This window comes from Lissotriton vulgaris, chromosome 4_1 (genome assembly GCF_964263255.1).
Source record: "Lissotriton vulgaris chromosome 4_1, aLisVul1.2, whole genome shotgun sequence".
Taxonomy (NCBI): Eukaryota; Metazoa; Chordata; class Amphibia; order Caudata; family Salamandridae; genus Lissotriton; species Lissotriton vulgaris.
Window position 1 is genome coordinate 760,350,018 of NC_141691.1, and position 22,120 is coordinate 760,372,137.

At 46.2% G+C, this 22,120-nt stretch overlaps 1 protein-coding gene across 2 annotated transcripts in view; it reads left to right on the forward strand.

Moving 5' to 3' along the window:
* WRNIP1 (WRN helicase interacting protein 1) overlaps positions 1–22,120 on the forward strand; it is a 488,996-nt gene that overhangs the window by 465,510 nt on the left and 1,366 nt on the right. The window lies entirely within an intron of this gene.

Genomic DNA, 22,120 nt, shown 5'->3' on the forward strand with positions numbered 1-22,120 from the left:
CCCAAAAAAATATCTGGGAACCCTTTGTATCTCCCCTTAGACAGACGGATGCAAATGGAATAAATTCAACTGAACCCCAACACAACTACCACACAACCAAACTCAAGACACTCTCCCTCATGGCTCTGGTGACCCTCATCACTGCACCTATGGGCCTGCTATTACGGACAGGTTGCGGGGTGGTGCACCTTTACACAGATGTGTCTGCAGCATACCACACTGTAATTCATGTGAATTGCAAAATTGTGGAATGTCTCAACGAATGGCGAGGTTGGAAGGGAATGTTGTGTCAATTGAAAATCAATAAACACATTTAAAAAAAAATTAAAACATTTAGGACGTAAGTTAGAAGCAACTTAAAAGTGAGCAGGGAAGTGGAAACTCAGAAGCACAGAGAAGTAGCAGAAGGTTTCAAATGAAATGAAATCAATTTGTACTAGGTTCGTACTCCAGGGAAACAAAAGGAAGTGACATGAAGCATATGGTGACCAATTATGAGGTCGGTATACAGAATGGCACGCCAAAAAATGGTAAATAGTAGGCGTCCTACAAGTCCTTTACTGTACACAATGTCTCTCGCAGCAACATTGCATGCGTGCTTTTAGACGAGACCTAAAAATGAGCTGTACAATAAGGAAGACAAACCTCCCTTGCCTTCTTGGCATTAAGTTTGCCAACTCTTAGGCCACAGGATGCAAAGATAGTGTCGGGGCTCACAGGGGTAGCAGCTACAACCCCTGTTGACACCAAATGACGTCCATGATGCCAAGGCACACTTATCAGTTGTAAATATTGATTGACATTGAGAATATAAACACTTAGCCCTCAACAGGTTTCTTATTTACATTTTATGTCAACTCATGAATATTTTTCTGGACAATTTGAAGCTAATATGTTTAAAATTAAGTTTGCCAGACGTAGGCTTATATCCAAGAATGTTATAGATTTGCAAACTCAGAGTAAAATCTATTTATTTCATGGACATTCTGGTGTGCTTCAACTACCATGAGTAGCAGTTATGCCTCTTGTCATCAAGCAGACAATCTTCAGAGTTGAAGTTAGGGAAACAAAAGTGCTCCCCATTTAAGAACCAATTTTCGATCTCGAGGAATTTTCTTTCTTATATTTCCCAATATTATGGGACTATTTTCAACATGAATGCACACTCCCTCAAACTCATATTTTTGGGTTGTTTAACATGACCATTTATTATGTGATAATGTTTTGCAATCTTTTGTGAATATTTTTGACATTCCCAGTGGTTGCTTGTGACTACCGCATGGAATTTCCTGAGAACTCTTCGCATCAACCTACTATACTCTGTGGGGAAAACATTTAGACAGTAGAAAAATGCCCAGAGAAAGACTTGATGTCACAGTCATGGGATTCATATTTTAACTGATTGGATCTGTTCCGAGGCACAGGATCTTTATAGATATTGCTGCAAGTGGGACCCTAACCTGTGGGAGATACCTTAGGTTGATGTAACTCCTCATTACCTCATTGGAAAACAGCTTCATAGATGACGATAAAGCCTTCTGTTTGCAACCTCTCAATAAAAAAAGGGCAACAACAAGATGTTCCACTGTTGCAGAATCATCATCATGACAGGGAATTGCTTGTTGTGAGCAGGTAATGCCATTACTTAATTTGAGCATCCCTTCCATTTCTAGTCCACTGTCTAAACAAGCTAAAAAACATGAGTTCTTTGTTCTTCCGTCATGTCAATCTCCAACAAGACACAGGAGATTTAAATATTTATCCTAAGATTCTGCCACATTAAGTGAGTGTCTATCTGGCTTGAGTTATTGGTATTACTCTTTCTCGGTCTCTCTCAATTAGATTTTCCCCAATTATGTTGCTCCTTATTGTGTACTACTAAAATCTGAATTTTAAATGAATATTTATCTTTCCTGTTAGATATATTGACCAGTGGGAAAGGCTGATAGTGTCTATTTCATATTGGTGTTGACAGGTGCCCTTGTATCGTCATTTTCTATGTGTTCTAAGACAAACTTTATTGGAGCTAAGTATTTTAGGATCGGACCATATTTCCAAAAAGGTGGATAGCAGTTCTTCACCCTGATATATCCATCTATCACGTTTTAAGGGTCCCAACAGTCATCCATTGTAATGCCCCAAGCGGCAAGGGTCTTATGGGGGGGGGGCACTACTCCAGCTGTTGAACCTGTGTTTTATGCTGCTGCCTCATGTTTTATCTCCTTTGTAATGCTCACAAGGCCCTGCCCTGCTCATATTCAGGACAAATAATTGAAGCTTTTTTTCACAAGACTGATTGTTCCTCCCTCATACTCATGTCATGGCCTGGTTTGACCTTCAGTCACTCTTACGGTTCTGTTGCTGCCAGTCCTAACTGCAGTTTTGGCTGAAGTACTATAATCCTATGACCTTAAACCTTAAAGCCCACTATCTCTGTATGGCTGCTCCAGGACAGTGATTCCAAGAACTCCGACGAGGTAAATGATATTCTTTGCATAGTGCAGATGCTCGGATAAAAGACAGATCGGTCTGCTTAGGGCTCCAGATGATTAAGTCAATGCTTGATAACAATGGAGTTTTAGCATCTCTTCTTAGGGCCCAGGGAAGAGCAATAGTGCCAGTTTAGTTTATCACCATAAGGATGGCTAACCAAAGCAAGAAAGACCGTTGCCCACGCACTCATCCCCAGCAGGCTTGACTACTGCAACCTACTCTACACTGACATATCCAGAAACTCCTCAGGCAACGACCGAACTTTCAAAACGTTGTAGGAAGACTGGTCCTTAACATCCTACGACCAAAGCTACATCACCGAACACCTTTGCAAACTGCACTGGCTCCCAGTCAACAAAAGAGTCCCCTTCAAGTTCCTCACTCATGCCTACAAAGCTCTCCACAATGCTGGACCAGCATACCTGAACCACCACCTCACATTTCACATAACCACCAGACACCTCCGCTCCTCCCCATTGGCTCTTGTCCCTCGGATCGACAAGACTAGAACCAGAGGAAGATCCTTCTCCTACCTCGTCCCCAAGACCTAGAACACCCTGCCCCTCCCCCTCCGGCAATCCTGTTGATGACCCAATTCAAGAAGGATCTCAAGACCTTGCTCTTTAACTGAATCCAGACAGAACAGCAGATACCCTCCACCCCCCTGACCCCTCCCCCCCTCCAACCCCCACCTTGATACCCTCACCGGTGAGTAGCTGCATTGTACAAACCCCCTGATTGATTGATTGATTGACTGATTGACTGATTTAACCTAATTTGAAAGAGAAGACAAGCATGTATACTGTTCTGGTCAAGGGTGTTGCTAACCAGCTGAGAGTACTTTGGGAAGAGCTTATGGCATCCAGTGTCTGACCTTACTTTCCTGCCTCACCATCTATCTGTCCGTGATTGCAGGTTATGGAGCTGTTGGACAGAACAACACTGGACATGGTCCTGAAGGTCCACTTTATTGGTGCAATAGTACAGAATATAAAGTGGGTATATGCACAGCAGTATCTGATTTCTGTATTGGCTTCTAGGGTAGAGGGCACGCTTCTCTTTCAGGTTTTCAGGTTTTAAAGTCTTCATTATATCGATTTTTTAGATAATAAAAGACAATTAAAAACACAATAAAAATTAACATACATAATGATATAAGAAAAAAAAATTGATTAAAAAACTCTCATAGTTATAATTGAACAATTTCATTTGTTTCAAATCGTTACAGTGCTAATATCAGAATTAAACAATATGATATAATAAAGACCTAATACAAAAACCTGTTTAAAAGTTTGAGATACAAGAACAGAAACAGGAAAACGAGTTCAGAGTGCCTGCAGGTATCTTAATCTGATCAACCATGACCACCCCAAGAATTTGGCAACGGCCAACACTACCACCTCTGAGGTATTGGTTCGAAGCGCCCAAATAGCTTCTGTGCTCCTTCTGACTTTAAGATGGCGGCAAATAGGCCCTAGCCATTTGTTTCTTGGAGCATTATATGCCGGGCATGCAAATAAGAGATGACCCACACTCTCCTTATGTGCGGGACACCAGGGACACAAGTCACTCACTCGATTGGACCAGTTCCTAGTAAAAGATCTTAGAGGCAAAGTACCTACTCGGAACTGGTGATAAAGCTTCTTGTCTAGGGGCTTGGTTATGGCATCCCAATAATTCTCTAGGAGAGGGTCCATGTTTATGGCGTAGGAACATTCCTGTTAAACTAACACAATCTGAATCAGTGACGAGCCCTTTGCGAACAGAAGCCCAGTAAAGTGCTTTAAATTCCTGTTTTGATGGAAAACTGGTATGTCTCGGGAAGTCCATAACAGATTAAGGCCCATCGCTTCCAGGATCAATTTTACTTCGCGCAACCAAGGTATGCTGCTAGACCCCCAGATGGATCTAACTACCTCAAATTCTCTAGCAAAGAGGCTTAGATCTGGGAGGTCCAGATACGTCTCCACATAGCTACTAGTCTATATCTAGCCATTTCGTTGATTGGGTTGCAGCCCATATCCAGACATAGAGGTTTGATTGGGGAAGATTGTGGGAGACCTACTAATTTCCGCATAAATTTATTCTGAACCTTCACCAGTGTAGATAGATCCATATATCCCCAGAGGTCAACCCCGTACAATATAGCAGAGCTTACCTTGGTAGTATAAATCTTAAGTGTGGGTTTGATGCGTTTTGTTATGGACCTTTTTTGTTCCTGTAAAAGACAACCTGTAAGGCGTGCAAATTTTAAATGCAGTGTATCGACCTGTGGTTTCCAGCGGAGGTGGTGATCCAAGGTTACTCCTAAATAGGTCATAACCTCAACTTGTTCTAGGCCCACTCCGTTCAGAATCACTGAGCTCTTGATGGGACGGCTTTTGGTCAGGACCATAAATTTAGTTTTATTTACATTAATTTTAAGATTGTTGACAGTACAAAACTCCTCAAATCGGGACAATGCAACCTGCAAACCCCCACTAGTCTTTGAGAGGAGCAAAGTATCATCTGCGAAGATGAGCATGGGGAACTTTGTCCCTCCCAAGGAGGGTTGGTCGGTAGGGGTGATCAATGAACAATAAAAAGAGTGTAGGTGCCAGGACACAACCCTGACGGACGCCACGAGTTACGGGGAAGCAATCAGTCACCTGCCCTTGACCTCACCCTAGCAAAGTTCTCCTCATGTAATCTAACAATCATGTCCAGTAATTCCAATGGCAGACCCAGATCTCTAAGAACGGTCCAGAGTTTGGCCCTTGGCACAAGGTCAAAGGCGGACTTCAGATCAATGAACGCGGCGTAGATCGTTCCGCCGCCCAGCAGCACCACCTTCCAGTAAATCAGACAAAATCTGAAAACCTGGTCGATGGTGCTGGTTCCTGATCTGAAGCCGGCCTGTAGGGGGGACAGGATATTCTCCAACTCCATCCATCCCTGTACTCTAGCTAGGACCATCCTGGCAATGACCTTTTGGAGTGAATCTATTAAACTTATGGGACGGTAGTTTCCCGGATCTGAACGATCCCCTTTTTTAAAAATAGGGAGGATCTCCGCCCCCTTCCAGGACACAGGGATCCTACTACCCATTGCAATGGCATTCGCAACCTTAGTTATGTATGGAACCCAAAGTTGGGGATTGACCTTAAATAAATCGGCCGGGATGCAATCCATCCCTGCTGCCTTCCCTTTTAGGACCTGGCGGAGCGCAGACTCAGTTTCCAGTGGCGTAAATTGTAGCTCCTGATTAGGAGTGAGGGTAATGATGTTCCCGGGCAGAACTGTGTCGATTTCTGAGTCAGAATCCATAAACTGAGCAGCATAGAAATCAACCCATGTTTCTGCGGACACATGATTAACTGGAACTTGGGAATCTGGATTTCTTCCCCACTTTACGATTTCCCAAAACTTAATCTGGTTAGCAGAATTACATGCATCCAGTAGGCCGGACCAGAATAGATCATCCCACTCCTTTTTCGCCTGCCACTGGATTCTTTTATACATTAAGCGTGCCTCCTTAATGTCCCTGGATATCCTCGATTTTACTGCTTTAATTAAGCGTCCATGAGCCTACCTACAGTTTTTATCATACCATTTTTTCCTAGGGCCGTGTACCTCAGTAGTGCATTTCGTTGATGGGATCGTCAGAAGGACCTTAAGATGGGCAAAGCACCGTTCGTGAAGATCACAAATTTGGTTGCAAGCAACCCTGCTATGGGCAAGAGACGAAATATCGGTCAAGGACGATGAAACTACCACCGTTATACTATCAAGAAGGGTTGGGTTCTCTACATCCCTAGACCATCTAAGCCTTCTTCTGTCGTTTGTTAGTACCACATCCCCAGTTACATGGTCAGGAGAGGCGGGCCTACCAAATCCATCTGGGAGTCTCAAGCTGATAAGGGGTTATGGTCGCTTTCGGGGCGGGACACTACTTCCATATCGATCAAAAGTGACCAATATTCCATTTTTAGCAGGATGTAATCTATCCGACTGTTTCTTACCCCGTTATCAAAGGTGGATTTGCCAACTTTGTCAGAGGCTGTGCGACCGTTAGTTGCCCTTAACCCCCAGTTTAGACACAGCCCCATCCAATGTATAGCTGCCTCTGAGCTTCTTTTGATAGTATCCAGAGAAAGCATTGGGATGTTCCAGACTGCATCCTCTGCAAACCCCAAGTACTCTTCTGCAGCATAAAGCGGCTCGAAGGTACAATTGAGGTCCCCTGCTAGAACGAGTAACTTATCTCTCCCTACCCCTTCGAGGTATGAATCTAGTACATCTAGGATACCGGGACAGCGTCCACCTGGTTGGCCACGTGCATAGACGTTAATAATTACAATATCCTGACAATTTTCTTTACTTAACCTAATTCCCAAGAGGTCCGGGTTATCCACACAGATTTCCGTTGGTCGGTAACCTATGGACTGTTTGACCCAAATCACTAACCCCCCGCCCCCCCCCGATGCCCGGCCCTTATTGCCCCTTATTGCATGTTAAAAAAAATTTAGGAACCCAACCCTATGAATAGGATCAGGAGCCCAACTTTCCTGAAATAAAAGAATATCGAAAGTGTCAAGATAGTCCAACCAATCCAATCCGAGTCCATACGACCCCTCAACCCTGCCACGTTCCATGATGCTAATTTAAGTGTTGTAACTGACTAGATGTTATAGAACTATCCCTACCATTATGATCCACTTCCAAGGATGCTACTGCACTCAGGTGTGAGCCTACCACCATGCCATCCTTCTGTTGCGGGTATTCAGAAGCCACCACCAACTCCCTCTCTGTTCTAGATTCCCCCTGAGTAGATACTTCTGTATCAACTCCTTCTGCCCCATCTAATTGGTTGCACAAGGCCCTCCCATTACCGCTTGCTGTATGGAGTCAGTCAATACACTCCAGACCGGAGAGGGGTTCATAACAATTAAACAATGGTGGGTACTGCAAGGAAGAGGATATTCTATCAAACTGATATCCTCTGGCTGGTATCCTTTGGAAGGTATGGCTAGGGGGAAATTCATAGGATCGTCTCGGATAAAAATACCCAAGGCCTAAGGTCTGCACATCTCCCAACCTCCCAAACCTTGCTTCCCTGCGCAGAAAGTCTACCACCCAGGGATCTTTAAAGGATATAATGATACAATCCCCTTCTAAATCCTTGGTGCAGTGTCCCACCCATTCGACTCTTCTCACAAACAATATTTCGGTCGAAGATGAAGGGGGAAGTGGGCGGTTTTTATTCAGCCAGAATACAACCTTGTTTCGGAGATCCCCATGTGATTCATTTGAACCCTCTCTAAGAGGGACACACCTGTTAAAGTAATCGTATATGGTGTTGCTTCTATAGGTAGATCTGTACATGGGGGTGTCCGTTTGCTGGCTTTTACAAAAGGGGTAGGAGGATTAGGAGGATTGATGGGTCTGCTCCCTCCCGTACTTTTAGTTAATTTAGGCTGAGACGATACACCTGGAGAGTTCTTTTTTACAATATCCTGGAGCCCAGTAGCCACATGGGGGGCGGGGCTGTTCGAGTGGTCCTGATGGTTGGATTTAAAGAGGGCCTTTTTTGGCACCTGGTGCAAGGGAGCAGAGGTAGTCATGCCATCATTGTTCCCAGAGCTCCCCCCTACCAGTGAACCCTTGTTTTTGTTTGTACCAGGGTTAGATGTTGTGCCTACAATTGTTGACGAAGTGGTATTACCTATGGTCACATTTTTCTTTCCCTTATGATTACTCAAGGAAGAACTAGGGTTCCCTAAAACACTTTGGGAGTTTACCAACTTGTTTAGGAGACCAGTATTGGTGTTAACTGTAGACTCAAGTGCATCTAATTTAGAGGTCATCAGGCGCGTTCTTTCTAATACTGGAAGCAAAAGAGTTTTAAACAAAGCTTCCATTTTAACCAACAAACTGTCATCACTACTATAACAAGTGGGGCATGGATCCGAGGGGCCAAAATGGGTATGTGGTTTGCTCGGTAGATCATTTAAGACTGGGACAGAATGTATAATGGAGACAGCATCATGAATTGGGGCAGTGGGAGGTACTGGGGCATTCGGTTTTAGAATCTTATTAACACCCCCCCCCCCTCTGATGACCCTTACGTCTTTTTCTTTTCTGTGATGTTTTTCTCTGGGAATCCTCCACCTCTGAGGGTTCCGACAGAGATTGGCTGGCCAGGAGCAAACTGGCCTCTTCCCCACTGGTTTGTGTATTGTGGAAACTAGAGTCACTCTCTACAGTCCTAGTCGGGGGTAGGCCTTCACCCTGAGCTTCACGGTGCACATCAGCCACTATTTCGATAAGATGGTGACTCGTATTCGGTGGTTGTGCATCAGGGCTTGGTATTGTAGCTAGCCTTCCCATGGAGGATCGTTTGTCGTTTAACACATCTAGGGAAAGCCTTTTTTCAACCATAGCTATCTCTTTTTCTAGAATTCCCGTGGCCCTAGTAATAAAAGCGTCTAAGGGGACGGAGACTACCCCGTTTGCAGTTTGTAACTGAACATTGCGTTCTTTACCTGAACGTAGTGGCATGTTTAGTTGACACACAATCCGTATAGTGCAATATTATTACAACAATAAATAAAACAGAGGGGCAAAGGGAGGTGGCCCAACCCAACCTCGTCCGACCAACCCAACCTCGTCCGACCACGGACGGCCACAGACGGTCCCGCCCTTGTCCCGGGCTTCTCCCGGCGCTCTCCCACGCGTTCCCACGCAGCGGGGAGAGCAGAGTGTTTATATAGTTAATCCCGGTGGTGGGGGGGGGGTGGCAGGCAGACAGGGAGAGCGGCCCAGCTGATTTGAATTTGGTCTGGCAAGGACTCCTGGGAGCGGTAGTCCCGCAGCTCACAGCCCTGCCCACACACTTTTACACCCACAGCAGTCTCCGTGTATTCAGGGCAAAGCAACAGGAGAGGTCCAAGTGTCCGCAGCGCACAAGACTCGAAGCGGGACCCGCGAAGCGCTGCACTAGAAGCGTCAATTAAGGTAGCGTTTCTGGTCTCCTCAGCCACAGGTCAGTACTGCGTCCCAATGAGCGCAGAAAATGCCAAAGTTTTAATCCCGGTGGTGGGGGGCGTGGCAGGCAGGCAGGGAGAGCGGCCCAGCTGATTTGAATTGGGTCTGGCAAGTCAAGTCAAAAACCACTTTATTCGATTTTGTTAAAAATCATAAAAGCATGCTACAAACAATTAAGACAATCCAGATACATATAAAAATTTCATACAATACAATATCAATATCAAGTATAAAAACAGTTAAAATGTCAGGTTTAAAAAATCATCATGTGCAAAAAGGCGAAGCATACCAACATTCATCACAGACCCCAATGTTAGACTTGTAATTTCCTCTTCCTAATCCTAACAGCAGCAACAAGGTAATTTGCCACACTGAACATCACCAAGGGGGATTCTAGCATTTGTAAATACAGGAGAGCTGGTTTTGCCTGTATGAAAGCTTTCCCTTTCAGTAAAGGTACCAAATACTTCTGTCTTGGGACATTATAAAAGGGGCAGAACAACATTAGGTGCATATTGTCTTGAAGGGAAAAGTTATCACATTTGCATACAGGTGCGTCCTCAGGCTTAAACCAACCCTGACTATCACAGAGTACCAAATAAATCTGGTTAAATCGAATTTTAACCAGAAGCCACCTGTGAAACAGAATATTAACTATGGCAAGGTACGGTTGAATGGCTATGCAGGTAATTGTCATATAATGGGCTCTAACCATGGATTTAGTTAGTTGATGTTGCTCTCTCTCCAAGGTTTTAAGTTTGTAAAAATTTTGCTTAACCCAGTCTAGGTCTGCTTTTTTCAGGTCAAGCGGGGAGGAGAATATCTCCGGGCGTCCAAGTTCTACTGAGCACTTGTGAATATATGACAGCCAAGCAATATCTTTATATTTATCAAGTTTTAAACAATCCATCAACATTTTATGATTTAGACCTACGTTGTTATTGATCCAGACCCTAATCCATAAAAGAATAGGTGCCATAGAGAGGATATCAGTAATATACCCTACTCCAAGCTCCTGATGGACTGAAAAGGTGGCTGTCGACGGAGGGAGCCCTAACATAGAGGGAAAAAACTTGTTAACCTCTATTTGAATTGTTTCAGTTTTTACGTAGCCCCACAGTCCAGCTCCGTACCTTGCTATAGCCAATGTTTTCGCCCTATACAAAGCTAGTAATGCACCACTTGGTTTCCCCCCAAGTCTCCTTGAGAAGCTTAGAATAGCGTTTACAGAGCTCCTCACCGCTTTAGTTTTTGCTGTTATCTGAGGAATCCAACTGCCCTTGGAATCAAAAATTACACCAAGGTAAGTGAAAGCTTTAACATTAGTAATCACTTCCCCCTTACAATAAAAAGATTTAATATTATTTTTAGCAGCCCCAAAAACCATAACGTGCGACTTAGAATTATTAACCACTAGGTCAAGAGAAGACAAAGTCACTAAATGCATTTAAAAGTCTCTGGAGGCCTAAATGTGTCCTAGCTATTAAAGCGGCATCATCCGCGTACAGGAGCACTGGGATATGAGTATCTCCTGCACGCGGTGTGTCCACAGAGGCAGCCAAAAGGTTTTTTTCCAGAGAATTTATGTATAAAGTGAACAGCATAGGGGCAAGGATGCAGCCTTGCCGCACACCCCTACCTGATTTAAACCATGCTGTGCGATGTCCCTCTTGATCCAATCTAATAGAAGCCTTTAAATCCTTGTGGAGTTCAGCTAAAAAGTGGACCAGAGGAGGGTCCAATCCCAATTATAACAACATGGCCCACAGCTTTGCTCTGTTAACTAAATCGAATGCTGTGGATAGATCCATGTAAGCAACAAAGATTGCCCCCTTTTTTGCCTTTGTGTATTTTGAAATTATCATATACAGATTTAGGCATTGGTCCTCTGTCCCTCTTCCTGACCGGAAACCATACTGGGCATTGGACAAGATATCATTTTCTAGTGTCCACTTATTAATTTTGGCCAACAGTACTTTACCCAGGATCTTCATAGAAGAATCCAACAAGGATATAGGGCGATAGCATTTAGGGTCGCTTCTTAGCCCTTTTTTAAAAATTGGGACTATGATTGAGCATGCCCAGGTTTTTGGAAAACCCCCTACAAGTACATGGTTAAAAACATTCATTAATATCGTTGCCCACATCTCAGGATTTGATTTATATAAATCCAGAGGAACCCCATCAGGTCCAGGGGCTTTATTCTTAGCGGAACCATAATCGCGACCTTGACTTCCGTTTTCACTGAAATCTAAATTAGGTTGCGTATCAGAGTAGCAGGGTATATGGAATAATTCATACTTTTCATTACTCCCATATATTACAGAAAAGTGATTAAGCCACTCTGCTTCTGGTATGTTTGCCTCAAGGTCTGTGTTACGTGATTGGGCAAATATGGGGTTATTTATTATGGACCAGAATTTAGAGCTTTGTTTAAGGGTGGTCGAATCCATTAAAGCGTCCCAGGCTTCTTCTTTAATGACTTTTTTACGTGTCTTCACCGCCTCAGCATATTTTTTCCTTAGCTGCGCTACCAGTAACTTATTTCTGGGAGAATGTTTAAGCGCTGCCAACAATGCAGAGTGAGCTTTAGAACAGGTATGGTCGAACCAACCGAAGACTGGGGCAGGTCCCCTCTTTGGGCTAAGTGTAAGCTCTTCTTCCACCCTAGAGCAGATAGCCTCAAAGGCAGCAACTATCTCTTTTCCCCCCATGTCAGGGTCCCTACAAGTCTGAAGTTCTACCATCTTATCTTGTTCGATGAGATCTAAAAAGTCCTCTGGGCAGACTTTACACCATTTTAGTCGCCTCCCTTGATCTTTACTCTTTACATTCTTCACAGAAGTGGCCATCAGGGCCCCTTTGAGTAGACCAAGCGACCCATCCATAATTAAAGACACCGGATTGTGATCACTAAATCCGCTTTCAATGGCGTTGTAAAACAGAACATAATGGAGGAGTCCAGGAGACAAGAAAATTTAATCAATAATAGATTCACTACCCCTCGCATTATATGTGACCACACGGTCATTTGGATCAGAAAAGCCCGGTTCATATAGATCATTTGCTGATAACAGATCTTCCATAACTGAACCCTTCAAACTATGCTCAAAATGGGGAGGAATCGTAAGATCAGGCCCATCATAGTCTATAATCTGACAATGTGACCCACACAAATGAACATTAAAATCGCCCATTAATATGAGTTGTACAAAAGTGGTTTGTTTTGACATATAATCGGTTAAAAACAAGGATATACTTTCTAAAACAAAATTTGGGGGTCCTCCCTGCAAAGAGTTATAGCAGTTAATAAGAACTGTCTTATTTTTGTCCGGATGGAGGATTTCCAGGAGCTGAAAATAATGTGAGGAGCTAGAAATTTCCCTCACACTGCCAGCTATATTAACAGACACCAGTAACAGCAGGCCTCCTCTGTCCCTTCCCACCGTGGTACACTGTGCTTTGACAAAAAATGAAGAGTAACCATCCAACCAGAAGGAATTATCCCTTGACCATGTTTCCTGCATGGCAACTATATCGTGTTCTTTTAACTTTTCCAGCCAAATTGGATCATTCTGTTTAGCACGTAAACCCGCAATATTCCAGGACAAAACCTTAACTTTTCCTCTGCCTTGCTCTATTGGAACCTCCCCGTCATTAGATGGTATGTTACAGGGGGTAAAAATGTTAGCATTGTCATCCTGGCCGTTAGCTATCAGATTTATTTGATTGGGCTCTAGTCAATCCATATCGACCTGATTTGCAAGTGCCGCAAATCTATTTGACAGGGTTAAGTCATCTGTGTGCGTATTCCTTACAGTAGTGGCGGCCCCGCCGCCCCTAGGTTTCTTTGTCAGCCATTCATTCCCTTGAGGAGGAATATTTTGTCTACCCTCTACCCAGTGATTGTTATTATGCTGCGGCCTACTATACCCGCCGCCAGCTGTCATGAGTACAGGTGGATAGAAAAAACCCAGAGGCATAGCGCGCACACCCTTACCTACGGGATCCAAGGGAGAAGCATCCCAGAAAAGACGGCTAGTGACATCGCAAGATTTAAAATTGACTATAACAGTCTCCTGCCACGCATTTCTTAGTTTTTCCCACCCAGTTAACCCTTCTACACATCAATATATTAGCTGCAATGTTACTTTCACCTGTACAATTCGCATTGCACCATTTTTCCGTGTGGTTGAGAAGGGTTTCATGATGTTCTACCTCCCCCACGCCTAATTTAGGCACATTTACCAATACTGCTACAAAAGGAGTTGCATCTGGGGGTAAGTGCACCGGGGGTACCCTACCCACCCGTTCTCCCAGTAGACCTCGAGGCCTTTCCAATAAAACAGGATTAGGCACTGTTTGCGGAAGGGGCGTGTATCTACCATTTACAACTTTCCCTTTATTATACACAGAGTTTTCTGCGGGCGGGTTAATTACTGAGTTAGTCGGGGGTAAATTTCTTTACGTGCAAAAACCTGTGGAACTGGGGGACATATCAGGTTATGTGATGGCAGTACAAGGGCCTGGTTGTTTAGAAAAACATTAATGCGTTCGCATTTTTTCAACAGGTCATTAACACAATCCTTCAGAGTCTCAGTTATATCCGTCGCAATCTGAATTAAGGCGGATTCAAGTCTATCTGAAAAAAGTTTTTCCAGTAAGGATGAAAGTCCCTCCTCAGTGATATAAGTAGCGCGCTGATCCCCAGTCTGAATATTTGCCGTATTTAACACCAGTATCCGCAGATGTGGGAGGTATAACAGTGACAGGCAGCTCTGGAAAGGGCAAAACTGTGGGAGACTGAGCCATGTTAGGTCTGCATGATTCAATAATGACCCTCGGCTCCAGTGGTACACAGCTAATGGGAGAAGTGTTTGTGGTGCTTGAGCCCGCAGGAGTTGTTTCCAGGCCCAGCGCACGTTCTGAAACCGCAATCTGGGTAGATAATTCGTCCACTTTTGTGGTCAGATATGTGATTATACTGGTAGTGTACTTGGGAACCTTGGCCTTAGCTTCTCCCAAAACCGGTGTAACTAGTTTGCGCTTACCCATGATGTTAAGGATGTGGCCTGTCCCGTCCCTGTTCGTCCTTGGACGGCCTTAGACGGCCCGCCCTCTGCCCGGGCTCCGCCCGGCGTCGCCCGCGCGCGTCCCGCGACGCAGAGGTATCGTCTGGCCTTTGTAGCGCCTCCGGGCGCGAAGACGGCGGGAGACAGGAAGTGCACGCAAAGCCGGCTGGGAGCTGTAGTCTCCAGCCGCGTTGGAAGGACAATGGCGGCGACACCTACAGCGTTCCCCACCCAGCGGCTGAAGCTGCGTGCTGGCGTGCTGACAGGATGGTGAGTGAGCTCGCTGCAAGTAGACCCCCGCTCCACCGAGGGATCGTCTGGCCTTTGTAGCGCCTCCGGGCGCGAAGACAGCGGGAGACAGGAAGTGCACGCAAAGCCCGCTGGGAGCTGTAGTCTCCAGCCGCGTTGGAAGGACGATGGCGGCGAGACCTACAGCGTTCCCCACCCAGGGGCTGAAGCTGCGTGCTGGCGTGCTGACAGGATGGTGAGTGAGCTCGCTGCAAGTAAATCCCCGCTCCACCGAGGGATCGTCTGGCCTTTGTAGCGCCTCCGGGCGCGAAGACAGCGGGAGACAGGAAGTGCACGCAAAGCCCGCTGGGAGCTGTAGTCTCCAGCCGCGTTGGAAGGACGATGGCGGCGAGACCTACAGCGTTCCCCGCCCAGGGGCTGAAGCTGCGTGCTGGCGTGCTGACAGGATGGTGAGTGAGCTCGCTGCAAGTAGACCCCCGCTCCACCGAGGGATCGTCTGGCCTTTGTAGCGCCTCCGGGCGCGAAGACAGCGGGAGACAGGAAGTGCACGCAAAGCCCGCTGGGAGCTGTAGTCTCCAGCCGCGTTGGAAGGACGATGGCGGCGAGACCTACAGCGTTCCCCACCCAGGGGCTGAAGCTGCGTGCTGGCGTGCTGACAGGATGGTGAGTGAGCTCACTGCAAGTAGACCCCCGCTCCACCGAGGGATCGTCTGGCCTTTGTAGCGCCTCCGGGCGCGAAGACAGCAGGAGACAGGAAGTGCACGCAAAGCCCGCTGGGAGCTGTAGTCTCCAGCCGCATTGGAAGGACGATGGCGGCGAGACCTACAGCGTTCCCCACCCAGGGGCTGAAGCTGCGTGCTGGCGCGCTGACAGGATGGTGAGTGAGCTCGCTGCAAGTAGACCCCCGCTCCACCGAGGGATCGTCTGGCCTTTGTAGCGCCTCCGGGCGCGAAGACAGCGGGAGACAGGAAGTGCACGCAAAGCCCGCTGGGAGCTGTAGTCTCCAGCCGCGTTGGAAGGACGATGGCGGCGAGACCTACAGCGTTCCCAACCCAGGGGCTGAAGCTGCGTGCTGGCGTGCTGACAGGATGGTGAGTGAGCTCGCTGCAAGTAGACCTCCACTCCACCGAGGGATCGTCTGGCCTTTGTAGCGCCTCCGGGCGCGAAGACAGCGGGAGACAGGAAGTGCACGCAAAGCCCGCTGGGAGCTGTAGTCTCCAGCCGCGTTGGAAGGACGATAGCGGCGAGACCTACAGCGTTCCCCACCCAGGGGCTGAAGCTGCGTGCTGGCGTGCTGACAGGATGGTGAGTGAGCTCGCTGCAAGTAGACCCCCGCTCCACCGAGGGATCGTCTGGCCTTTGTAGCGCCTCCGGGCGCGAAGACAGCGGGAGACAGGAAGTGCACGCAAAGCCCGCTGGGAGCTGTAGTCTCTAGCCGCGTTGGAAGGACGATGGCGGCGAGACCTACAGCGTTCCCCACCCAGGGGCTGAAGCTGCGTGCTGGCGTGCTGACAGGATGGTGAGTGAGCTCGCTGCAAGTAGACCCCCTGGCAAGGACTCCTTGGAGCGGTAGTCCCGCAGCTCGCAGCCCTGCCCACACACTTTTACACCCACAGCAGTCTCCATGTATTCAGGGCAAAGCAACAGGAGAGGTCCAAGTGTCCGCAGCGCACAACACTCGAAGCGGGACCCGCGAAGCGGGTTCCGCGAGGCGCTGCACTAGAAGCGTCAATTAAGGTAGCGTTTCTGGTCTCCTCAGCCACAGGTCAGTACGGCGTCTCCCCACAGGTCAGTACGTCTCTTTCAGTCTCTAGACTTAGGGCAGGCCCTTAGTGGCGGGCTTCTCATCAGAAATCAAACTTCACCCTTGTAACAAAAGTTAAGGGGATTCTGTCAGATACGGGGCCACTCTGTAAACGGTCCCTCCTCTGGTCTTAACTGGCTTATTCTCCCTCAGTCTCCATTGGGCTTCTGCCATTTTATCTCTTCCAACTTTTGGGGGATTTGGAAAAAAGTAGCTTCAGGATTGATTTGTTTAGTGCCAGCAAAGTTCCCTGAAAAGAATATCCAGACAGTAGGCTTGACTAACTTAATAGGTCGTTGCACTTCTGGTTTGGTTGGCTTGGTGGTGTTCCATATACTGTAGTAGATTGAAACATTATAAGTAATGTAGTTCATTCTTTGGTTTCATGGCTTCAGTGGTACTTGGAGTAATCCTGCAGTGGTCAGATTTACATTGCATCAAATCTTATGTTTTTGAGTTTACGTAGGTTGCCATGACACCCAAGTCTAACTCATAGATTTTACTAGCTGCTCCTGAGCATCAGGTTGTTATATTGCCTCACCCACCATTTTTTGTGAAGGAAGGGGCAAGGGTATTCTAACACCAAAAACTGAAGCTTACCACCTCAGAGCTGCGTTTCCCAGGAATTAATCTTGGAGATCTAAAATGTTTAGAACGTTGGAGTCCTAGAAATAGTGTCTCCGGTGGTAGTGAATCTGTCCTTGTAACTGTGGACTTGTTTATTTTACATGGGGTTCCACTTGGTCAGATAGTGTCAATCAATGAATCAGCATTGGTAAAGTGCAACTACTCGAGATTACCGCAGGTGGATGGTTAGGGTGTTCCGGGCTTTGGCTGCAAGGTAGTAGAAGGACTTTCCACCCGTTCTGATCTTGTTGATACGAGGGATGATGGCCAGAGAGAGCTTCACCATGTCCTTATTTTCAACAAAGTATCGAACACTACTGTTTCTTATTTTGTTAACTAGCTGTCTGTTTTCAAGGTCTATGGACCATCTTTCACTAAACCCCATGCTACATTCTTTTAGTGCGACCCATATGGTGGAGTGATCCATCCGATGTGCCTGTAGGCATTATACGTGCTCCTCCAAAGCACCCTATGGGAATGCCTCGCATTACCAAGTAGTCTGGGCATGGAAATTGTTGTGCACAGTGAGTGGTAGGTATATTGTCTGTCTTGTGGGCTCTCCATACATCAATTAGACCCATGGCCCCTGGCAAAGTTGCTAATGTGCCCTTCTTCCCTGTGATGTTTCTTATCCAGTTTGTCGTTGACCACCAAATTTAAATACCCTGCCCCCTTCCTCCTACCCCTCATAAAATAAGCAGCCACAGTTGAAATTGCAGCAGCATGGCTCCTAGGACTTTAAGGGTGGTTTTGTGCATCTTGAGCATAACCTAGATTAATCGCTACTCCGTCCCAATGACCTGCTTGTATTACATATGTTCCCTCTGTGCCTGTCCATGTTTTCTTAGGGATGTATAGTATTCACTCTAATATCCCTACTCCTCCTGAGTCCGAGGTATATCCCCAGTGGGCCAGGGGCTTGTAGCCATTTCTCTCGCGTGCCATACTACTATTTCCTTTAAGATGCGTTTCCTGCGACATAAACTTTATTCGGATTATACCTTTTAAGGTATTGCGTAACAATTCCCCTTTTCACTTTATTGCCTAGCGCATTAACATTCCTCAACATTACGCTAATTTGCTCTTGTTGTACTTTTATAGTGAGTGAGATGTGTTAAGTGTCCTGGACTTAGCATTATCCATCCCCTGTCTACTGGTGGTGCGGTGCTTTGTGTCTGAATGTTAGCTTAAGCAGTGTCCCTGAGGTGTCCACGTATTTCTGAAACTTGTACTGCAAACTCAATCCTCCTCCCCAACTCGTCAGACTTAAAAATACCTGAATTCCCAACTTGCAGAGTGCCTGTTACCCCATCATTTTACGATACCCTTGAGTTAACATAAATCGGAGAGGGGTGGAGGCATTGCAATTGTCCATCGTGACACCCTAGACTGCCAGACTTTCACTATCCCAGGTCTCAAAGCGGCAGAAAGTATAGGCTTCGCGTTAAAGGTACACGACTCCTTCACTTTCACAGGTGAACTAATATATCGACCACCCGGGGCACATACAGGCTTCACGGAAAGCATTGGAGAAGCCGTGGGTAGTCTAGCCCTTAAATCAGCCAATTTTACTATCCTGGGTGATGCCAATATTCATCTACACTCCCCCTTAGACCAAGCCACAGTCTGTTTTACAGACACAATGAATGTCCTAGGCCTAAAAATACTTACCACCTCCGCCACGCACAAGGCAGGACATATACGTGATTGTATATGTTCCAACCTAGACACACTCATTGTTAAAACTCCACTAGAATTAACATTGACGGATCACAGCTTTGTCCCTTTTGAACTCCCAGGGGCAGCCTACACACTGACCCCAGGGGATAGGGAACGGCGTCCTCCCAAAGAGGAATTTTGTTGGAAAGATCTGACTAAACAGCCGGACTTTCTGACCAGAGCAGCAGCATCTAGACTCCCTCCAACGGGAGAGCCCGACAAAGATAGTCAGTCATTCAGAAAATGGATTAATACACTTGGCGCAGGAGAAGACTCAGTCACTTCTAGTTGAAGGCCCAGTAGGAAACAGAGACCCTCTACCCCCTGGTTCTCTCCAATCTTAAAAATAGAACCGAGGAAGGTTATAGTTCTCGAGCGGATGTGGCGCCTTAACTCTATAGATTCAGAACGTGACAACTATAAAGCCGCCCGCCGCCTTTATCATGGGATGATTAAAGCAGCCAAAAGAGAGTACTACACAGAAGCTATCATTAAAAGCAACAATAAGCAGAAAGACATTTTTAACATCGTGAACACTTTCATTAACACCAAATCCATGCAAAGGGACATTCCCCCCTCCCAAAGTCTATGTGACACCATAGCAGACTTCTTTGAGACAAAAATTCAAACGCTTATCAAAGACTTCCCCCAACCTCAAACCCAAGAGGAGAACCCGATAAACAGTGTCATCACAAAGATGAACACTCTGTCCTCCTTTTTTCCTGTTAGCCAAGAGGAATCCCAGACTGAGATCCTAAAGCTCAAATCAGGATCTCCCTTTGACCCCTGCCCTCCATCTATCCTCCATACATTGATAGAGATCGTAAATCCATTTATCAATAATATCATTAATTCATCACTTAACCTAGGCTCAGTCCCTGAGGAATGGAAGCTCGCAGCAGTAAAACCCCTGCAAAAAAAGCCACTACCTGATCCTGCAATCCTCACAAACCTCCGCCCCATTTCCCTCCTCCCTACCTTTTATAAACTAACTGAAAAGGGAGTTAACAAACAGCTAACTGCTTTTTTGGAGGCCAATAACATCTGGCACCCAAATCAAGCAGGCTTTAGAGCTCAGCACTCAACCGAATCAGCTTTAATATTCACATCTGAAACTCTCCGAGCTGCATTAGACCAGGGTAAGAAAGCAGTCCTAGTTCTGCTGGACCTGTCCGCGGCTTTTGATACGGTGTCACATACCATCCTGATTAACCGTCTAGCTGCGGCAGGGATCCCCGGAAATGTGCTAAACTGGCTTAAAAGCTTCCTAGCAAATAGACGACAAGTGGTCATCTTAGGTCAATATAGGTCAGAAGAAAAACTACTAGGATCAGGAGTGCCCCAGGTCTCCTGTTTGAGCCCCACGCTCTTTACTATATACATGGCCCCCTTAAGTGCCCTCATATCATCTTATGGCATAGATACTATATCTTATGCTGATGATTCACAGCTCATTCTGGTCATGGAGGACAATACCGTTGAAGCTGAAATGAAACTCAAGAACTGCCTTAAAGCTACGTTCAAATGGATGGACATGAACCACCTTAAGTGTAACTCAGGTAAAACTGAGATTTTACCTTTTTGTAAAGGAAACCAATTCAATCCCGAATCCTGGTGGCCAGAGGATGCCATTGCCCCCCCCAATACCGCCCTCTCAGTCCGAAACCTAGGGATCAAATTCGACCCCACCCTTAGTTTCAAACAGCAAGCAGTGGCCGTAGCAGGGACCTGCTTTGGCATTATAAAAAGGCTTAGAAAATTCTTCGATCTGATTCCCCTCTCAGCAAGGAAAATGGTTGCAGTAGCCCTTATAACCTCCCGCATCGACTACTGCAACAGCCTTTATGCAGGGACCAACAGAGAAATTTGCCACAAACTACAAATGGTGCAGCACACCGCAGCCAGACTGGTGTTAGGATGGAAAAGGAGAACATCAGCCACAGCAGCACTGAACATCCTGCACTGGCTGCCCATTCACAAACGGGTGCTCTTTAAAATTCTCCTGATCACCTACAGAGCCTTTATTGGGAAAGGACCTAGCTCCATACAGAGTATGTTCAAACACTACACTCCCTCACGAAGTCTCGAATCCCAAACTGCCAACCTCCTCACCATTCCCAAGTTTAGACTCAAAACGAGAGAAGGGAAAGCCCTGGCAGTTCTAGGCTCCAAAGCTTGGAACACGCTCCCACCACACCTCCGCTTAATCCCCACTGAATCCATCTTTAGAAAGACCCTCAAAACTTGGATCTATACTCTATCTGAAATACAAAGTATATCCCTAATCTAAACTGTACCAATCTACCAGACCCCCGGTTTCAGGCTTCAGGTTCTTTTTCTAAAAGCGCAAAGATGCTCCCTGGAGTGTAGCCCGCGCTATATACTACATTACATTACTGTCTTCCCTTTTGGTGTGTCCCTCTTGAAGTCAAGCATTGTGTATGCATACTGCATAAATATTTGACTGTTTGAGGGCAGCTCCCTTTCTATTTATGACTTTAGTTTTTGTCCCTTTTTGGGTTTGGTTTGTGTTATCTTTTAGAATGCCACGTCTGCCACCCCTCTTCACAAGCTTCTGTCTTGTCCCATGCTCAAGTCTCTTCTTCCAGCCTGTGTATGTTGTCCATAGGACCTTCTTGTTGTTTTCCATCCTCTTCCTTCGGTTTCTCTGTGTGTTCTATCGCCTGTGCGATGCTCTCCGGGTCGGGATCTTTCGAACCACTGGCTCTCTCTCCTATGATCTGCAGCACCCACTACTGTAGTCTTGCTATCTAACTGCTCTTTCTCATCATTTGCTTACTGGCCGCCATACATCTGTCCAGCTCAGGCCTCCTCTGGAGTCCTAAAGGTCCAGATTATCCCTTCTGCTATTGTCCGCAGTTTTGCGGGGAACATCATCATATACTTTATCTCCCTTCCTCTTAAGATCTACTTTATCTCACTTCCTCTTAAGATCTATTTTATCTTCCTTTCTTCTTAGGATCTACTTGACCTTGTCAAAGCTATGTCTCTGGCTTTGGACCTTAAATGTGAAATCCGGGAATGTTCTCATGTTTTCTTCTTCAAACTGTAGGACTTCTCACGTTCTGAAGGCCATAAGGAAGGCATCCCTATCTCTGTGGTTGAAACT